At 36.0% G+C, this 20,251-nt stretch overlaps 1 protein-coding gene across 1 annotated transcript in view; it reads right to left on the bottom strand.

Annotated features, from left to right (window-relative positions):
* The window catches only part of LOC103453789 (disease resistance protein At4g27190-like), a 32,018-nt gene extending 23,653 nt beyond the window's left edge, over positions 1–8,365 (bottom strand). Inside the window, exon 1 of the mRNA XM_029091120.2 lies at positions 8,026–8,365. The gene's annotated coding sequence lies outside the window, so the exon portion shown is untranslated. The remainder of the gene's footprint in view (positions 1–8,025) is intronic.
* Positions 8,366–20,251: the final 11,886 nt, after the last annotated feature.

Below are 20,251 nucleotides of genomic sequence, written 5' to 3'. Positions count from 1 at the left end.
TAAAACAATTGTATTTTTACGATTTTGGAAAATCCAGATATGTAGCAGATGGAAAGGCATAGCAGATGGAAAATCCAGATACGCATGCAAGGTTGAATTGGTATGTATTCAAAAAGGAGAGAAGATTGAGTCGGTTTGTATTCAAAAAGAAGTTTAAAGTTTTAATAAAATATTTAAAAAGAAAGGATATATATGGAAGTAAATAAATAAAAGTTGGATTCTCTCACCTATTAATTAAAGTAAAAATAAAATAAAAATAAGGCTTAACTAGAGTTAGTATGAATTACACATGGCAAGCATTGAGAGGGGTGGTGAGCATACCCTAGAGTTAGTGTGGGTGAGCAAAAATGCACCCTTGTGTTGGAAGCAACAGTGGTTGGATTGGTGGTGGTAGTGGTGGGGACATGCCGATTGGGTGGTGGCTATAATGGGGTGGGAAAGGGGTATGAGTGGTGGTGATGATGATAGTGGTAGAAGGTGGTTGTGGTAACAATGATGGAGAGGGTTGGTATCGGCAACGTTGATTGAGAGGTGGGGTTGGTGATGATGGCAAAGATGGTGAAGGTTGTGGTAGACATGGTGGCGGAGGTGATGGCGTGGAGATAGCAGCGGCGGTGGTGGTTGCAGAGTTGCAATGGTGGTGGTAGTAATAGCAGTTATAGTTGTACCTTAAAAATTAATTTTATAGTGTTGAATATTATAAGGGGTGTGCTATCCACAAACCCCAAATTACTTCCCACACACCCCTTGTTAATTTCTGTCCGTTGATCTTCTTCAATTCATCCGATCCGACGACCGAAAATTAAAAGGGTGTGTGAGAAGTAAAATGGGGTGTGTGGATATCACACCCCTATTATAAAACAACCCCATTATGATTGTGAGATTTGTGTCTTAAAAAATACATATTTATTATTACTTTACGAAAGCCTTTTGATTTTTTTTATATTACATAAATATAGATGTGTGTGTTTGTTTTCCATTGTTTGCACCACGTGATACTTTGTTCCATAGGATAGGACCAAACATAGTATTATGTTATTAGATATCTTCATAGCTTCCTATCTAATTTGGGTTAAGGTGGCATTGTATCCAGGTGCATGCTTCATCAGCACTCTGTAGCCGATGACAAAGAATAGCTACATGCAATACTTACCAACTTAGAAGCAGGAGGTGTATTGCATGCAATCCTTTATTATCTTGTTCTCCTAGTATAAATAGGACCCTTTTGTAGAGCAAGTTTAGGTACAAGACACAGGAAAGTTATATAGAAGAGAGATCCACTAATAGCTAGAGCGAACACACACAGAAAAGATGAAAGAAGGGGAAGGCAAGCACACACAGAGAAGGAGAGCAGCGGATAATTAAAGAAGGCAACATTGAGGTAATCAGCAGCAAGTAGACCAAAGGCACAAGAGAAGACATTGGCAAATACAAAATTAATCAAGGCGTGTTTAATGTACAAAGTGGCAAGCAGATAATTGAAGAGTTTTTCCATTTCTGCCCTTCTAATGTTGTCAATAAATGGGCTTTAAGCCGTTCTCGATTACATAGAAGAAAATGGAAACAGAAGAGGGGAAAGAAGAGAACGACTGATCATCATTCATGAGAGGACAAGTTCGACGAACAAAGGTGCCGGAGAGCAAGAAAGATTCAGGCTTTTTCTAAACTTGGTTTTCTTAATTTTATTATGGATTTAGTGACAACATGATTATATTTTGGAAATAATTATTTTCGCTAGAGCTACGATGTAGCCTAACTATGATTGCTTAATTCCTCAATTTTGTTATTTCTGAATTTTCTTCTAATGAGGAAGGAGACCATATAACTTGTAAGGATTGCAAAGTTATACTGGGGGAGAGCTTGGCTAATCAACATCGTTTGTTGGTAATGGATGTACATATCAAAAGAGAGGGAAAAAAGAACAAAACCTTCAAGTGCCCAAGGACTAGATGGTTGAATCTAAAAGGAGAAATAAGTCATTTTCAAAAAGAAAGTAATCACCCAATGCGTTTGTGATAGAGAGGGGGAAGCTAGCTAAATGTGGGATTCTATGGCTAGTTGTATCCGAAAAGTAGCAAAACGGATATTAAGAGAGTCCAAGGGTTTGCTCCACACAAAAAGGAATCTTGGTGGTGGAAGGAGGAGGTACAACAAAAGTTAAGGCTAAGGAGTGTTGTAAAGCCTTATACAAGGATAGAACCGACAAAAACGGTGAAAGGTCTAGAATAGCGAAGAAGGAGGTGAAGAAAGCTGCAAGAGAAGCGAAGCTAGTGACTTTTGACGATATGTATAAGCGACTAGATACCAAAGAAAGAGAGTTGAATATCTATAAACTAGCTAGAGCAAGGGAAAAGAAGACAAGAAACTTGAACCAAGTGAGGTGTATCAAGGATGAGAATGGAAATGGTCATGCTACAGAGAACGCGGTCAAAGACAGATGGAGAGGTTATATTCATAATCTTTTCAGTGAAGGACCTGAAATGAGTACTTATTTGGACGAGTTGAGTAACTCAGTAGAGTGTAAAAACTACTCATTCTACCACCAAATTGGGAAGGAATAAATGGTTGTAGCTTTGAAAAAGATGAAGCATAGAAAAGCAATGGGCCCACATGATATACCGATCGAAGTGTGGAAAGTCTTGGGAGAGACATGTATAGCATGGCTCACAAACCTTTTCAATAAGATTTTGAAAACGAAGAAGATGCCAAATGAGTGGCGAAATAGCACTTTGGTGCCTATCTACAAGAATACGGGCGATGTACAAAAGTGCATGAACTATAGGGGTATTAAGTTAATGAGTCATACAATGAAACTATAGGAGAGAGTAATTGAGCATAGATTAAGGCAAGAGACACGGGTCTCGGACAACCAATTCGGGTTTATACAAGGGCTCTCAACCATGGAGGCAATCTATCTCTTACGAAGATCGATGGAAAGATATAGAGATATGAAAAATGATTTGCACATGATCTTTATAGATTTGGAAAAAAAGCGTATGATAGGGTCCCAAAAGACATTCTTTGGAGGATTTTAGAGAAAAAAGGAATACTAATAGCATATATCAAAGCTATAAAGGGTATGTATGATAGAGCAAAGATTGCCATAAGAACTCATGAAAGACAAACCAAAAGCTTTCCCATAACTGTAGAGTTATATCAAGGCTCATCTTTAAGTCCGTACCTTTTTGTATTGGTAATTGATGAGTTAACGGGACATATTCAATATGATATTCCTTGGTATGTGCTTTTCACAGACGATATAGTGTTGATTAATGAAACTCATGAATGAGTAAATGCGAAGCTTAACCTTTGGAGAGAGTGTTGAAATATAAAAGTCTTCACTTAAGTCGGTCAAAGATAGAGTATATGGAGTGCAAGTTCAATGCAAACGGAGGTTCAAATGAGTTAGGGGTGAGGATTGGAGATCAGGAAGTACCAAAGACCGACTGCTTTCACTATCTAAGATCTATCTTGCAAAAGAACAAAGAGTTGGATGGAGACCTCAACCATAGAATACAAACTAGATGGATGAAGTGGAAAAGTGCATTGGGTGTGTTATGTGACCGTTGTATGCCACTAAAGCTCAAGAAAAAAATTTTATAAGACGACAATAAGGCCAGCAATGCTTTATGGCACAGATTTTGGGTGGTGAAGCATCAACACATACATAAAATGAGTACATCGGAGATTAAAAAGCTTCACTGGATGTGTGGGCATACAAGAAAGGATAAGATTATGATTGAGGATATCTGAGGTAAAGTAAGAGTAGCCAAAATTGAAGGAAAGATGAGAGAAAATCGGTTACAGTGGTTTGGACATGTGAAACGAAGGCCTACAAACGCTCCGGTTAGAAGATGCGATTACGAGACAAAGGTTCAAAGCCGAAGGGGTAAAGGAAGACCTAGGAAGACTTTGGAAGAGACTCTAAGAAAAGACTTGGAGTACTTGGATCTAATGGAAGGCGTGGCACAGTCGCGAGTGCAATAGCGTACTAGGATTCATACAGTAGACCCCACTTAGTAAGATAAGGCTTTGTTGTTGTTGTTGTATTGAGTCTCTTTTGTTTTCATTATACGTTTGATTTTTGTCTTGTTGATTAGCTACAAACTTGGTTTAGTCAAGTTTTGGCACAATGTTGACACAAGAATTGTGCAAAAATATGAGGTGACGGAGAGTCCATAGAGAGTTTTACTTTGTGGGAGTCTCCTTAACTTGTCTTAGCTTCAATTGGTTTTTAAAATTAAAAGTTGAAATCAACGTTGGAGAGATAGACAAAGAGGAGAGTGAAGTTGAAATCGACGTTGTACTGAATGAACACATTTCTTTGTATAAAAAGCCTAGTGGGTTTTCAATTTGGGTGTATAGGAATTAAGAGTAAGAGTCTGGGGTGAATAAGATTAAGAGTCTAGGGTGATAACACCTTATCAAAACTAAAGTAGTGCTTCAAAAGATTGAATACAAATCTCTCTCTCTTCTCTTTAGCCATCAACCAGCCTTTTCTCGGCGAAGACGACTAGCGTCACCACCACCAAAGTGAAACATGCGACCCCAAAAGAAAAACCTTATGAAGCAGAGATATTGGAGCGGGAGCAAAGATTCAGGAGAGGGGGCTTCAGTAATTCGTGAAAACTCAAAGAATCCTAATTTGGAAATGGCAAGGATTCACCCCGATCGCCAAACAACTGCAAGTTGTGTGATGCGTGGGCTAATAATTGTAGCATGTTCCAGTGTCAATGAATTGCGCTCTATATTATGAACCTATTTTTAGAACTATTTTTCCAGATCCAAATATTTGGTCGGAGAAATAGTAATTGACCGCCATTCCATTTTGTGAACAGTGGCATATAATCGTTGGATTGTCATGAATTTTAAATAGGGGTTTATGAAGTTTAATCATTTGAAAAATTGAAATTTAATTAAAAGGGTACTATGTTAGGGAGACCAAAATTTAAACCAAATGTTGTGTTACTATTAGAAAATAAGCACGTTAATCAACATTTTAGTAATAATCCAATCATCAATAACCACGTTATTTGATTTGCAAATTTAGTTTAAATAATTTGATCTCTCTAGCATTATCCAAATTAAAATCTGGTGTTAAATTACATATTTATTCTAGTCCTTTGATGTGTACTTATAATCAAATTCTAATTCATATTTTGTTTTAATATTTAATGTGTACAATATTCAGTGTCTCCCATTAAATATTGAATTTATTAATATACTCATTTTCATATTTAATGTGGACATCAAAATATAATTATAAGGTTATTAAATGTATCAAGGAACTAAATTAGATTTTAATCTCACGCAAGGTTTTAGTCTAAAAGTTATATTTTTGATGGATTAAAATGCAGTTTTCAATTTTAAAAATGTTATTGATGGTGCTATGTGTGACTTGCAAAAACTTACGTTTGTGAACCTGAAGTTCGTTTTGACATCCTGTCCCGAACTTAATATTATTTTATTCCTTATCCTTGAAAAATTATGAAAATGCCCCTGATGAGTGGAAATCTTTCGTGGGCATTCTGGTCCTTGTCACTCTTTGGTTCTTCGCACATCTTCCTAGGTAGCAGTAGCACGTGTTCTTACAAACACATGAGTGTGAACGAGGCGTCAAATGATTTATGCATGTTTCCCAATGAGGGGCAAAATGACAGTTTTGCACTCTCAAGAATTTATTACTTGTTTACCAAGACAACGGTGAGTTATCGGTATTGCGAGCTACAGACTGTAATATCGATGGCTTATTCGTTGGGTTCGTTAAACAAGTGGGCAAGTAGGCTCGTCCATGTTAGTATTTTATTAATTAGGTCTCGAGCCTAATTAATATTATTTGGGCTTGACCCAAAGACACACACACATATTCTTATAGTATTCGATGATATGAACGTGTAGGCTCAAGTGGAACCAAATTCGAATCTATCATGAAGATTTTACGAAGTACCAAATACTGACGGTAAATTGGTAATTTCATGTTGGGGAGATATTCTGTGTTTTGTTTTATGAGCCATGTGGGGCCCACACCCTACTCCTACCTTGTCCTCGTGTCCCCTTCCTCAAGAACTCTCGATCTCTCTCTTTAACACTCTCCTTTCACTCTCTCTTCCTAACTCTCTCATCTTAAACTCTTTCCTTCTCAAACTCTCTCCTTGCTCTCTATAAACAAAGACATTGAGCCACCACCACTCGCCTACTCCGGCAAGCCTAACAATCCAGAACACCTCTACATTGTTGCCATCACCACCCATTTGTACGACCATAATCGAGGTGTAAAGCTTTGAGCTTGCTTGTCTCTCTCCTTTGCAAAGTAAATTGAACCACCTTCCCTGCGAGTTTCTCGAGTTTTTGACCAAGGTAAGCCTTAGGACTTCCGTAATCATTCCCTTCTCGTTGTCTTGAGTCTATCTCTGAACCTACATGCATGTTTTGGTAGCATTTAAGTGTAGAAACACCTGGAGGAAGATTTCCCAACTTTTTGGAATAGTAAAACCGTAGTTGTCAGGCCATCTTCAGGCCATTTTTTCGGCCAACACCGACTATGACACCTTACTTTGGTATGGATCTATTTACCTAGTTACAAGCTTCATTTTGGTTTTTAAAACGTGAAAAAAGGTGGTGAATCGAGCTAGAAATTAGCTTTAGAAATAAGCCTAGAAAACAAGCCAAACCTATGCTTCGCGAGGAAGGCGAGTACGCCTGTACTCGTGGGCCCGTGAGCGCGAGTGGATGCCCGTGGATGGTCGGTGCGTGGCTGCCAGTGCAGCCACCTTGTGTTGGTTCAAGCAACAACGCGTGGAGGAACCTGAGGTCCCTCTTTAGGTTTCTCGACTTGTCGAATCCGAATCAGCCCTCCATTTTTTGAAATTTGATCGTTTTAATATAGTTCCTTTATTAACCATAGTATTATTGAATACCTTATTTATATTTATAGCAATGAATAGTATTATGTTGATTAGAATTATCGAATTACCGCAACATGGTCATATTTATGCTAATTGCTCATCATGCATGCTACACTAGTGTTAGTACTTGCCCGGGCATCTTCTCGTGTAAGTTCACATCGCACCAATATGCTCACTTTGGATCCTTGAATGTGACATGAATGACGTCAATCTTCACGTGATTGTAGTACTAGAGTGTAAATCATTGTTACACCCAGTCCTGTTCATGTCAGAATATCTCTACATGAGCTTGTGTATCAGCATATGTCGATGTGCAGTAGATATTATATGTTCGTTTATGTGAGATAGTGTGGTTAAAAGATGTTATATGTTTTATATGTGAAATATTGTGATTTACCGTATTTCAAAAATGTTGCTGCTTACAGTAGTTTTTCTCATATTATATGTAGTATGATATATATATTTCAAACTATACTTGTTTTACGATGAGGGGTTATACGTTTTTTGAAAAGGTTAGGTCCACTTACCCTTATTTTTCGCCCCTTCAAAATTTAGTGGCAAAGCTTTTGTGTCAACAAGGATTCCTGGCAAATGTTGATGTAGGAGATTACTTCCGATGGTATAATTCTTATTTTACCTTTATTGTACTTTACTTACGCACTGACATCACGTGTGAAATGAGTTCAATCCTGCTCACATGCGCACTCTTATATTTAGTCACTTTTAGGTTTTAATTTATTCATATTTATCCACATCAGTACACTTTATGACTTTATCACCTTCTTGGTGTTGGCTAACACAACTCAATTCGAAGTTCAGGTAAACATTTCAGGTCGGGTATGTCATTCGTAGACTTTAGATCAAATATTTTAGGGTTTAGGACCCTAGGGGCGCATTTCGACCAAAAGGTTGACTTCCCTATCATCGTTCATCATAGCATCATAGTATGTCATAGTTAAAGTGTAAAACTCAGATTTGACAATTGTAAGACTTGAATCTCAACTTGACTTGTAAAGCAATAATTTGGGTTCAAAATGGACAAATCTGCATATAAACAACTAAAAAAACTCATAAAGAGCAGAGGAATGAAATAAAAACAAGGAAAAATCAAAAGACGTACCTTATACCTAGCTCTCCAGATTCCTTTGCCTACAAAATGCCGGTGTACAATTGGTTTGTATGCCTTTTTTCCCTTTCCAAGTAAAACCGATCAACAGAAAATTGAAATTGTCAGAAAATACAATCAAGAGACACAAGAAAACAACGAAAATGGCAAAACATAATTTCTTTTGTCCTTTTGGTATTCTGACTTCTGAGTCGATTTTTCACTTTTTAGAAGTAAAGGAAAGTAGATTAAGCAAAAGAAGGTTGCTGTGATGAATAAACCAAAAACAGACGAGTGTGTGTAATTAGAAGATGGAGTAAGATGAGAAGGGCAATGGGAAGAACTCTCTTAGCATAAGAAGATGAGATATATAATGCAGAGAGAGATAACGCGGCACGATAGAGAAATGCAATTAAAAAGGACAAAAAGTTAGGACTTAAGTCTGGTATTTGGTTGGTAAGAAATGGCTGTATTAGTTGACGTCAATCTTAAAGGATAACTTAATTTTCATGGCAATTATTTAGCACTTTGGCGTGGGAATCTACACCATCCCTACCATGTTGTCTGTCTCTTGCTTTTCGTACGTCTTCTTCTTCGGCACAAAAATATCTTTGCCCCGTTTTTCGTGTCCTTTGTGAGCGGGGGAATATATTTGGGATTTGGATCCTTGCCGGATCCCTTTCATGGGAATCTTAAAAATCAACGCACATAAATCGTTGATTAAAAATCGTGCGATCACAATTAAATGCTTTTTATATTTTTAAAAGTAAAGTAATCTCGTTTTCCGTGTAAGATATAAAAAAAGAAAAAATTATGGCCTCACGATTTTAGATCAACTGTCCACGTGCGTTGATCCCTAGGATCCCCAGTGAGGAGATCTGGCGAGGATCAAAATCCATATATTTGCTCACCTCCTAAGTGATGATGATATTCACCACTCTATTCACCAATGATAATAAATAAATAAAACTAATTAAAAGGACTTCAAAACTTTACATTTTAACAAAAAAAAAAAACACCTAAATAACTTTATATAATGATAAAGATTAGAGAATAAAAAAAAAAAAAAAAAAAGAGACGTTGGCCCAGCGCCTCCCACCATTACTCCCCCACCCCACCATCAATAAAAAACCACATTTCTTCTTCGTCATTGCAGTGATCAAGTTTTTGATAAAAATCAAAGATGATTAGTAATGATGATATCCTTGCCACAAATTATGGTCCAATATCTACATCAATCTCTAGGAAATTGGCTTGTCTCATATATTACAAGATACAACTTTCCTTAGTAGGCAAGCTTTTATTCCAACGTACGTGTACTTGACCATTCAATATCCTTCAACAATACTTGGAATTAACTTCTATCTTGCATTGCAAAACATGTCACTTTCATTCACAAACTTAGCCTTTGACAAAGTAAGATAACACAAACACACGTTTAGTACTATAATCTCGTAAGGTGTATTTTCATATGTATAATAAATAATAAATAATATATATATGTGATATATGTAGAATTCGCTTGTACCTACTTAAGGAAAAATAAATAATATACGTATATACATAGTATAATACCGTTAAGTTTCATAAACAATGTAGTACCGTTAAGGTTCATAAACAGTATAATATAGTTAAGTTTCATAAACAGTGTAATAAGTTTCATAAACAGTGTAGTAAATTTCATAAACACTGTAGTGCCATTAAGTTTCATAAACACACATAGACAAAATCCTCACTCGCAACGGCCAGCGTAATAAGGTCAAACTTGTCTATTCAAAACATCAAACAAATTCTACACTCGTGTGAAATTCCTTTCTTCCATTGTATGTGTTTATTTGCTTTCACGACCACTCCAACCATGCACCCACTACTTGTGTGAAATTCCGTTCTCATTTTGATAACTAGCATACGAATTTGTCTCTTCAAGCTTTCAAAATTACGCGATGTTCGAGATTTGACAAGGAGAAGTTGCGCTTGTGAATTTTGGTTTTTTTTTTTTTTAATGGAAATTCCTTTCTCACTTTAACAACTTTCATACGAATCTTGCTTTTTGTGTGAATTTTGGCTCTCTATTTTATAGCAAAGTTTTAGCTAAAACTTTTAAAAGGTTATTTTGGGAGTTCTCTATAAAAGTTGTACTCCAACAAGTCCAACAATAGTACTTTAGAGAGTCGTAGTGACTACGAGTCAATATGATACACCCCGACCCGGAATGTCCACTAGAATTCTGAATTGAGCTGTGCTGACCGACACCTGGGAGGTGATGAAGCCATAAAGTGTGATGATGTGGAAATATTGTGAATAAATTTAAACCTAAGAGTGCCTAAATACCAGAGTACATTGGTGAGCAGGAATGAATCTACTTCACATGTGACGTTAGAGCATAAGCAAGTACAGAAGAGTGAATTAAGAATTGTACTTTCGAATAATCTTCAATACTAAGAATCACCACGATTCCTCAACGATAAGAAAACTCAGCTAAGAAGACCTGGGGGGTGAAGATAAAACAAAGATGAGTGGCCCAGTAATTAAAATTTTAATAGAAATCATATAAATTGCTATAACCCCTCGCTACAACACTTGTATAATTTCTAGACTTAGAATATAAAAATATACATCTTTATATACATATATTGATTCAAGTCATGCTTCACATATTTATAATCATATGTTAACTTATCACATATTCATCACGTCTACTAACTCATCACGTATTCACCACATATGTTAGCTCATCACATATATTCATTAAATATACTAGCATGTAAGTCGGAGTCACCTTTAGTGACCTATACGACATATTCATATTTCATCACATATCTCATCAGTTATGGCTAGCATATAATAGTCGGAGTCACCTCTAGTGACCTATACGACATATTCATATCTCATCACATATCTCATCAGTTATTGCTAGCATATAATAGTCGGAGTCACCTCTAGTGACCTATACGACATATTCATATATCCTCACATATCTCATCAGTTATGGCTAGCATATAATAGTCGAAGTCACCTTTAGTGACCTATATGACATATTGATATCTCGTCACATATCTCATCAGTTATGGCTAGCATATAATAGTCGAAGTCACCTCTAGTGACTTATACGACATATTCATATCTCATCACTTATCTCATCAGTTATGGTTAGCATATAATAGTCGGAGTCACCTTTAGTGACCTATACAACATATTTATATCTCATCACATATCTCATCAGTTATGGCTAGCATATAATAGTCGGAGTCACCTCTAGTGACCTATACGACATATTGATATCTCATCACATATCTCATCAATCAATTTAATACCATATACTTACTTGAGTTTACCTAAACTTACTTGAACTTAAATGAACTTACCTGAGTGTCCTACATTCACCTTTGCACTTCAGAGCATTCACAACACCACAATTATATATATATGCAATCAATTCAACTCATCGTTTATGCATTATTCAATAGGCATGGTATTTTTAAAGTTTAAATCATATAATCGCATTTTCTGGGAAAAACATCAAGTGGATACATATATACCTAAAAACCAAAAGCCCACACCTATTGTTCAATTCCTTAAACAAGGTTATGGTCTCGACTATTTAATCTCATTTCTTATATGGCTGCATCTAACGTCTCGTTAGACTGCCTACGTACCCTAAACAGGGATCAAGCCATTCGGAGTTCGCATTAATCATTTATAGTAATACACATATGGATAGATCACAATGAAATCTAACTCAACCATCTCATAGTATTTTATAACATATAAATATATATATGTCATGGCATAAGTTCTCAGTTTTATTTAAAAGCATTTATAGAATTATCAATCATGAAACATAAGATGAGCAAGGAAAGATCCACTCACCTGGAATCCGCGTTACAACTTCCTATTACGAACATCGAGGCGTCATAAACGATCGGCGCCTGTGACCAAGGCCAATTTGGCCTGGAAAGGCTCCAATTTCATTAAAACCCGTCAGAACCCTAGAACTGGGTGTGTTTCAATTCGACCTCCAAACGTTTTCCGACGCTTCCACCACTGCTTGGGCTTTGTTCCTGGGTTCAAGGGGGGGGGTCTAATGGTGGTGGTGGTTGATGGGATTTGCTTCAGAAATGGTGGATTGTCGCCACCCCACCTTCGATGCAATCCTTTGAAAAACCCTTCAATTACCCTCAATTTCCTTCCAATTTTGGATGATAATGGGAAAAAGGAAGAGTTAGATGATGATTGGGAGTGATAACTTGGTCCAATTCGTGAGAAATCCGATGGAAAACCACCGGAAAAATATGAAGAAATGGGAATGGGTGTACACGGGTCGCGGGTTGGGGAACCCGTTTCCCTCTTTTTCCCCCGCATGCCACTCTCCCTCCTTCCCTTCCTCGCTTCTGCTTCTGATTGGGCAGTCTCTCCCTTCCTCCCCTCTGATTGGGCATCAGCCCTTCTTCTTTCTCTCTTCCTCTTCTTCTTCTTCTTTCTTTTTCTTTTCTTCCCCCTTTCCCGTCACATACACACACCCCACCCCCTCACACACATACACTTGTCCTCTTAATTAGTATGCCATAATATAATATAATTAGAAAGGTTATTTCGTCAAAATACTTTCGGTTTGTCACTCCAATTTCACTTCCGCTTGCGCATACTCGTTCGTATCGTCAATTCCCTCAAGAATACGCTAAAAGAATATTTAGTACATCTCATAACACGCTAGTCAATGAAAGTAAAAACTTTTGTCTCTAGGGCGTTTTCGTAATTTCACATTTTAAAATTTATAAATTAATAAAATCTGGGATGGGTTGTCACACAATAATTAGCCAATATCAATTAATTATTTATTTAAAACAGTTAGCATTAATTATAGCGTCACTAGGAGCTATTTTCTCCCTCCCTATATTTAAGAGCTCCTAGATGAATCCCTATCTTCAAAGGTAGATAGGGAGCATGATTGGAGTTGATTTTTTTTTTGGAATCTTACCTAAATTTAGTTAGGAGCTCTTTTAGGGAGCCTGTTGGAGATGCTTTTAAGAAGATTAGAAATGATATTTTTTTCATATGTCACAGGAAGCAAAATACAAGAAAGAAAAAAAGGTGGCAAAACAACATGGGAAGAAATAAAATGAGTATTTCATTAAGTTTGGGAGAGAGTTCGAAGAAATTTATGGAAGTTGAGGTTCACCCCATAACTAATTTATGGATAGAGAGGCCCAAAATTATTTAAATGAGTTCAGCCTGCATTATATACACAAAATATAGCTTTCTTTCCAAAAGAAAAAGGAATATGTACACAAATACACACATAATAGAAATTAACAATCCAGTTAGAGATGCGGATTGATTGATTCGAATTACAGAGGACCGAGATACTTGTTATACTGGTTGTTGAAATTTTTTTAGTAAAGAGTTGAAATAAGAAGGTAGTTTCAGTATACAAGTGCACACAAGCACCACTTCAAATGCATCAATGTTTACAGAAACCACACAAGCATTATTTCCCAAACACCAAACCGAAAATGTAGTGAGTAAAGCTCCAAATACAAATCACACTTTTACCACGAAACACTAACAAGTCAACACAAGCATAAACTGACTCGGAATATGCATATGTGCCTACCCAAATCACACAAGTTTCTGGGATAGCTTTTCCATTGAGGACGCAGCTTGCAGGCTTATATCAAACCGGATGAGATCAACCACGGAAGCAAGGCTGGGCACAGACCATTGAGGGGAGAACATAGAATTGTCAAAGAAAGTAATAAGAGAAATTAGATGGTACTTGATGAGTCGATATTATACTATATATTTTACCATAATCTTAGTATTAATTATTGGTTATTTGGTATGAATTTTGATACTTTGAAGTATATTTCCAATGTAGGACATGCGACTTCTTCTTGAGCAAAAAGTGATCAAACTGATGAATTTTGGAGTGATTCTAATTGGAGGATGTTCGTGATTCTCTCAGTTTGTCTATATCAAAGTTTCAGATTTTTCTACCAAGCGGATAATTTATGGCGATGAAATAAAGGAGCAGCGCGCAATGCTGTCAAAGTGACGTTTTGGGCTTATTTGGGCTTTTGGCATCTAAGATGGTGTCTTTTGGGTTCGAAGCCTTCTGCAATTATGTTCGGGACATCTCAAGCTATAATCAAGTTGTTTTGGGCCTGTTTTGAAGCCTTGAAGATCCAGAAACCTGGGATTCTTTGTGGCTGGGCAGATTTCCCAAAGTTAGAATAGGAATGTATTTCATAGTTATCCTTTTTTTTTAATTTTTTTATTATAATTTGTAGAGATGGATTAGGCTAGATTAGCTCTTTGTCAACAGTCGTGTGTGAGGCACCAACCCTCTCCCGAAGGAGAAAGGACCGTTGCACCCAGAAACCCCCCTCCCGTCCCCTCTCTACTAGATTTTATTAATAATATGAAGAAAAAAAAGGAAAAGTAATACAAGCGGGGGAACTAAGCCAATACCCGCTAAAAACAACTTTTGAAGCCAAACCCTAACAAGAAGTAGAAAACTGCTTGAAACAAGAAAACCCAATTACAAAAAAAAAAAAAAAATGTAAAACCCATCATAACAAAATTGAAAATTGGGGTGAAGAGAAAGATTATGATGATACGCAGTAATAGCACAAGGAGGACAAGAGTCCCACCAATAAATCCCGAGATGGTCCACTCCAAAATTTGCCAAACAGTCAGCCACCTGATTCCCTTCATGAAAAATATGTGTAACTCTTATGCACATAGAAGAGAGCAACGCTCGACAATTCAACCAATGAACCCTCAAATGCAAGGGAACACGATTATTAGAAGCAGGAATGAAAAAAAACAGCCAAGGATGAATCACACACAATCCAAAGGGAACGCCAACCTTTCTCCCAAGCTAAGTTTACCGCATGAATTACATCATGTAATTCAGCTTCAAAAGAGGTAGCCACCCCTAAAGAAGTAGCAAAACATCCTACGTATGAACCAAAATGATCACAAAAGATATCGCGAGTACCAGCCAATCCTAGTGATCCACAAGTTGCACCATCAGTATTCACCTTGACCCAATGTAGAGAAGGTGGTTTCCATAAAACTTCAATAACATAAGGTGACTTGGCAGGATGACCAAACAAACCAATCGCGCGAAGTGTGCAAATTTCTTCCATAGAATTTTTCATGTTTTCCCTTGCTCAGCGAATCAATTTCAAGGAGCTAACATTAATTGAGTGAACAATAACAGTAATGGAAGGTCGACTATCGTCAAAACAAAGCTTATTACGTGCTATCCATAGACAATATAAACAGGCTCCAATTAAACCCCACCATAGAAGTTGAATCTAGGAGCCATAGCCTTTGCGAATAGGATAAGTGAAGAAGGTCATAATATCATCAAAAGGAGAGATCACCCCAAACCAATTTAAACATGAAGACCAAGCCTGACGTGAGAAAGAACATTAAAAAAACAAATGTCTCGGGGTTTCCACATGTGAGCAACAAAGCGAACACATGAAGGGATAAGCAAAACCTCTATCATGTAATAAAGAATCTGTAACAATTTTCCCATGCATGAATTTCCATAGAAAAAGAGAATTTCTACTATGAAAACAAGAATTCCAAACCCAAAGGTCCCAAACCACCAAAGGTTGCTTGCTTCGTTTAATATCATAGGCACGAGAAAGCGTGATATGACCATCAGAAGAATTAGTCAAAATCAAAGTATCATCAATTTTAGTAGTCTTAGGCAAACAAATTGAACAAATTTGACCCCAAATAAGATGTAAACTATCATGGAGAGAGGCTGGACATATTCAATTCCCATCAATAATGTAGTAATATATATAACACTATTTAGCCATTAGGTTACACTACTACAAAAGGGCCTTATTGTGTCGGTGGGTGGTGTCACTTTTATACAACATAGTGGCGGATTAGACATTCCGACACCCACTTAATATGGTGTCGGAGTTACTGTCAACCGACATAAACTGTTAATGTCGCTTATAACCGACATTAATTTTAATAATTTTAATACTAGTGTCACATTAAAAAAACTATTTTAATATTTTAATATTTTTAATACTAATGTCGCTTATAACTGACATTAATTTTAATATTTTTAATACTAGTGTCGCATTAAAAAAACTATTTTAATATTTTTAATACTAATGTTGCTTATAACCGACATTAATTTTAATACTTTTAATACTAGTGTCGCATTAAAAAAACTATTTTAATATTTTTAATACTAATGTCGCTTATAACCGACATTAATTTTAATATTTAATATTTTAATATTTCTAATATTATATATATATATATATATATATATATAATTATAGCTACACTCTTTGACCCTATATGAATACAATGAACGAATTCGATCTTCAATTTAAAATATTTACACTAGTGGATACCACAAAAAACAAACATTCAGAGATCAAGTAATGGGACAAAACTTTTTGACGATTATAAACGAAAAATCATGATTTAACGGTTATTTTAACTCCGATTTTGATTATTTTTTTATAGCAACACTCCTTGTGACACACTCCGACCGAGATCGAGGCATGCTGGCCGTCACGTGAGAGTGACGTAGCCATGTTCACTGTGCGGAAGCAATAACAATAATAGAGAATACGAATAAATAAAAACCAACTCAAACAAGTACTAGCTAATGAAAGTATAAATAAACTCTAAGTGTTACTGAATATATCGTTTTGATGGGTTAATAGTGAAAGTCAACGAGGAATGAAGACCGATCAATATGGATTTACTATGGTGAACTTCAATCGATTGGGATTTAAAGAGGATCCTTTCATATTAGCATCACAAGCATTACAAGTATTTTACGTCGACGACACAATTGAAAAAGATTGGCACTTAGTTGTTCGAACGCAGCTGAGAGATTTGATGATTATGTCATACCCAATTTGGATGATCAGATACTTGACAATGAAAATTTCCTTACAAGGGTTGGCATGGAAGAGACTCATTTTCATGAATCATTACCGTTGCCTACTAAGTTCGTTAATTATGCCAATACCGAAGACGACTTAACAGATGATGACTTGGAATAAATATATTAATTATTTTATGTATTTTAAGAATTAATTAGACTATGTTTCAATTAGTATGTGATGATATTTTATAATAAAATTATATTTATGTTTTTTATTACGTATTTTATTCAAGTTAAATTTTATTTATTAAAATCTTAAAATGTTATATGAGATAACACAAAAAAAAAGAGCTGGTTATTTTTTTCCTTTGGGTTGAACATTTCTTTTTTTAAACTAGGCAGGAAATTTAAACTTTGGGTTGAATTTTTTTTTTCTTTTGGTTGAACGGCGAGAAATTCCCGCTTGTTTTGAACGAGTAAATGGGTGTCAGACTTAGTGTCGGTTTTAACCGACGCTACATGAATCACAAAAAGTGTGTCAGAAGTTATTGTCGGTTAAGATCGACACCAACATTTATTTAAACCGACGCCGTATTTTCAATAAAATACCAATTCCCTCCACCTTCTTCCCAAATATAAACGGAGGAACCGAATTGAGCACATACGGTGTCATCCTCCTCCTCCGGCTGTTCGGCAAGATTCGGAAAAAGAGAGAATTTTTATGTGGAGGGCGAAGCACGAAATGGACAGCCGAGAAATGACTAAAACGTCGTCGTCCAATGTCACACCCCAAAACTTGAGGTGTGAGATTAAGTAAAATAAATAGAACAAAGTGGTCGTTTAAGGATGCAAAACAAATCTCATTTTAAGATTATGTCGACGAAATTATAAATCCCCCAATTTCCATAAAGTTAAACTACAAAAGTCAATTTAAAGAAATAGAGTTAAAGATCTCATGGTAATACAAACTACAAAAGCGACCTGAACCATAAAATTCACCGAAAATAGCTCGTTCAACCAAAATGCGTGAAAATTTCTAGATCCAAAGTAGACCCATGAAACTAAGTTGTGTCAAAATTTCATTGATTTTCGAGTTCGGGAAGTATCGGAAAATGTTAAAACTAAAACAGGCATGCTGCTGTTTTCCTGTAAGAACAATTTCAGCAGCTCCAAATTACTTTGCAAATAAAACTATCTATATTCCAAAGAACAAAAATCTGAATTTTTGCAACATACCACTTAGGTAATAGATACACACCCACAATTTTAAACATAACCAAGTTCATAGTGGTTCTTCAAGAGCCATTCATAAAACCTTACAGATTAAAATAAGTTCACAAAAGACCTTTAGGGCTTCTAAAAAGAAAACATTTTCAGGCTATTTGAGGAAAATGTACATGAGCAAAACTATACAAGCCAAAAGACGAGTAGTTATATATACATGTTTTTCTTAGCCCAGGTAAGTAGAATCTCCAACCCACCGAGGTCGACATCATTTTAGTCTACTACGCCACAAAAGGATCATTTACAAACAGAAACTAACTATACAAACACTTTGGCAGCTCACCCAAAAGAAGTGTATGCCTGGACTCCCGTCAACTAACCCACACTAGAACTGCCACTTGAAAATCAGCTAGTCGACTCTACACACCTAAAAGGACATGTGTAGAAAAACTGGGTGAGCATAAAATGCCCAGTAGGGGTAAGTCCGTAGTCATTTAAAATCTCTAGTGCATGCCGAAAGTAATAAAAGTGATAACAATGGTACACACACAAGTTCAAAAATCACTTCTTTTGTCATAAGGATAACAAAGCCATTATCATTTAAAGAATCACTAGCACACCAAATCACAAAGATCTTCTTTTATCCCAAACAAGTGACAAGCAGATTGGAAAGAACCATAATATACCTGGCCAATACACATATCACATGTATTTATCACTTTCGTAACTCATTCTCACAGCCCCCACACATGGAGCTTTCCCCGGGGAACCTTGGGTCATTGTGCCCATAATCAAACAACTTCACGGGTCATTGTGCCCATTCATACATTTCTCAACATTCTCAACTGCACAGGTATTACACTACTTTCCATCTACTTTTACAATTTGAACATTCGTATTAAGATGCTTCAGTATTTGGTATTGAGTAAAATAAGAGGCATGCTCATCAAAACAAAATCTTGAAAAATCATTTCAATCACTTTAAACTCACCAAAGTTGAAGTAACGGAATTCGAATCATTAAGATCAAACCATAGTGAAATATTTTCTCCACTTCTTTCACATAATCGAAAAAGAAAACATTTTAAGTAAGCTTCAAAAAAATGTTCAAATGCCATCAATCCTTGATCAAGTTAAAATGAAAAACCAAAATATTTTATTTTTTGATTAAAACTCCCCTACCTCGACACAATTTCTTGATATTCAACTTCCAGGGTGTTCGTCGACTTGTGTCGTCCCCTTGTCCTTCTCTTCCTTATCTATAAACAAGAAAAATCATCACACACCACTTATACAAATATCTAACAACATACCCTAATTCAAGGTTAATTGGGGACTTAAATCAAACACTTGGTGCTCAACTCTAAAACTATAACATGAACTATGATACCTTCATGTTCTTTTACTCCCACCCAAACTAATTCATGGGTTAACAAACAAAAAAAATCAAATAGATCCCAAAGGTAAGAAATAGATACCTTAAATGGAGACAAAGGAAAGATCCTCACTTGTTCTAATCTTCACAAGCGAAGAAAACTAAACTCCTCTTCCTTAAATTTCCTTTTTGACAAGTGAAGAGCTAAAAGGGGTAAACCCCTTTCATTACTTTCGGCTGGAGGGAAGGCAGGAAGGGAAAGTAGGGATTTCTAGAACGCATCCTTTTTTTTTATATCCCAAACGTCAACTTTACCTTCTTTTTTTTTTCTTTATATATATATATATATATATATATATATATATATCTTTTTTGTTTTTTTTTAATGGCCAAAGGCCAATTGATCTAACCTCAAATATGGCAAATCAATTTTTGCTAACAAAGACCACAAGTGATTCACTCTTAATCCCCACTAAAAATTTTCAGGATATTACATCCAAGGTATGAATAGAATCCTCGATCCAATATTTTCACCCTCGTCAATATCTCAACTGATTTTCGTTTGTTGCCGGTGAAATTTTAAAATCGTGGTCTGTTTGGTTGCCGAGAAAATGCGGGAAAATGAAAGAAATTGAGAAGAAAATAAAAGGGTTTTTTTTTTCATTTATATTAGTAATTTGGGAGCTGAAAGAACATAAATTTAAACTGATTCCAGCTCAATGTGACTGCATTTCCAGATTAGTTTGTGCTTGAATT

Source organism: Malus domestica, chromosome 13 (assembly GCF_042453785.1).
Source record: "Malus domestica chromosome 13, GDT2T_hap1".
NCBI classification, from domain to species: Eukaryota; Viridiplantae; Streptophyta; class Magnoliopsida; order Rosales; family Rosaceae; genus Malus; species Malus domestica.
Note: the sequence above shows the minus strand (reverse complement) of the source record. Positions and strands in the feature narration are given on the sequence as shown.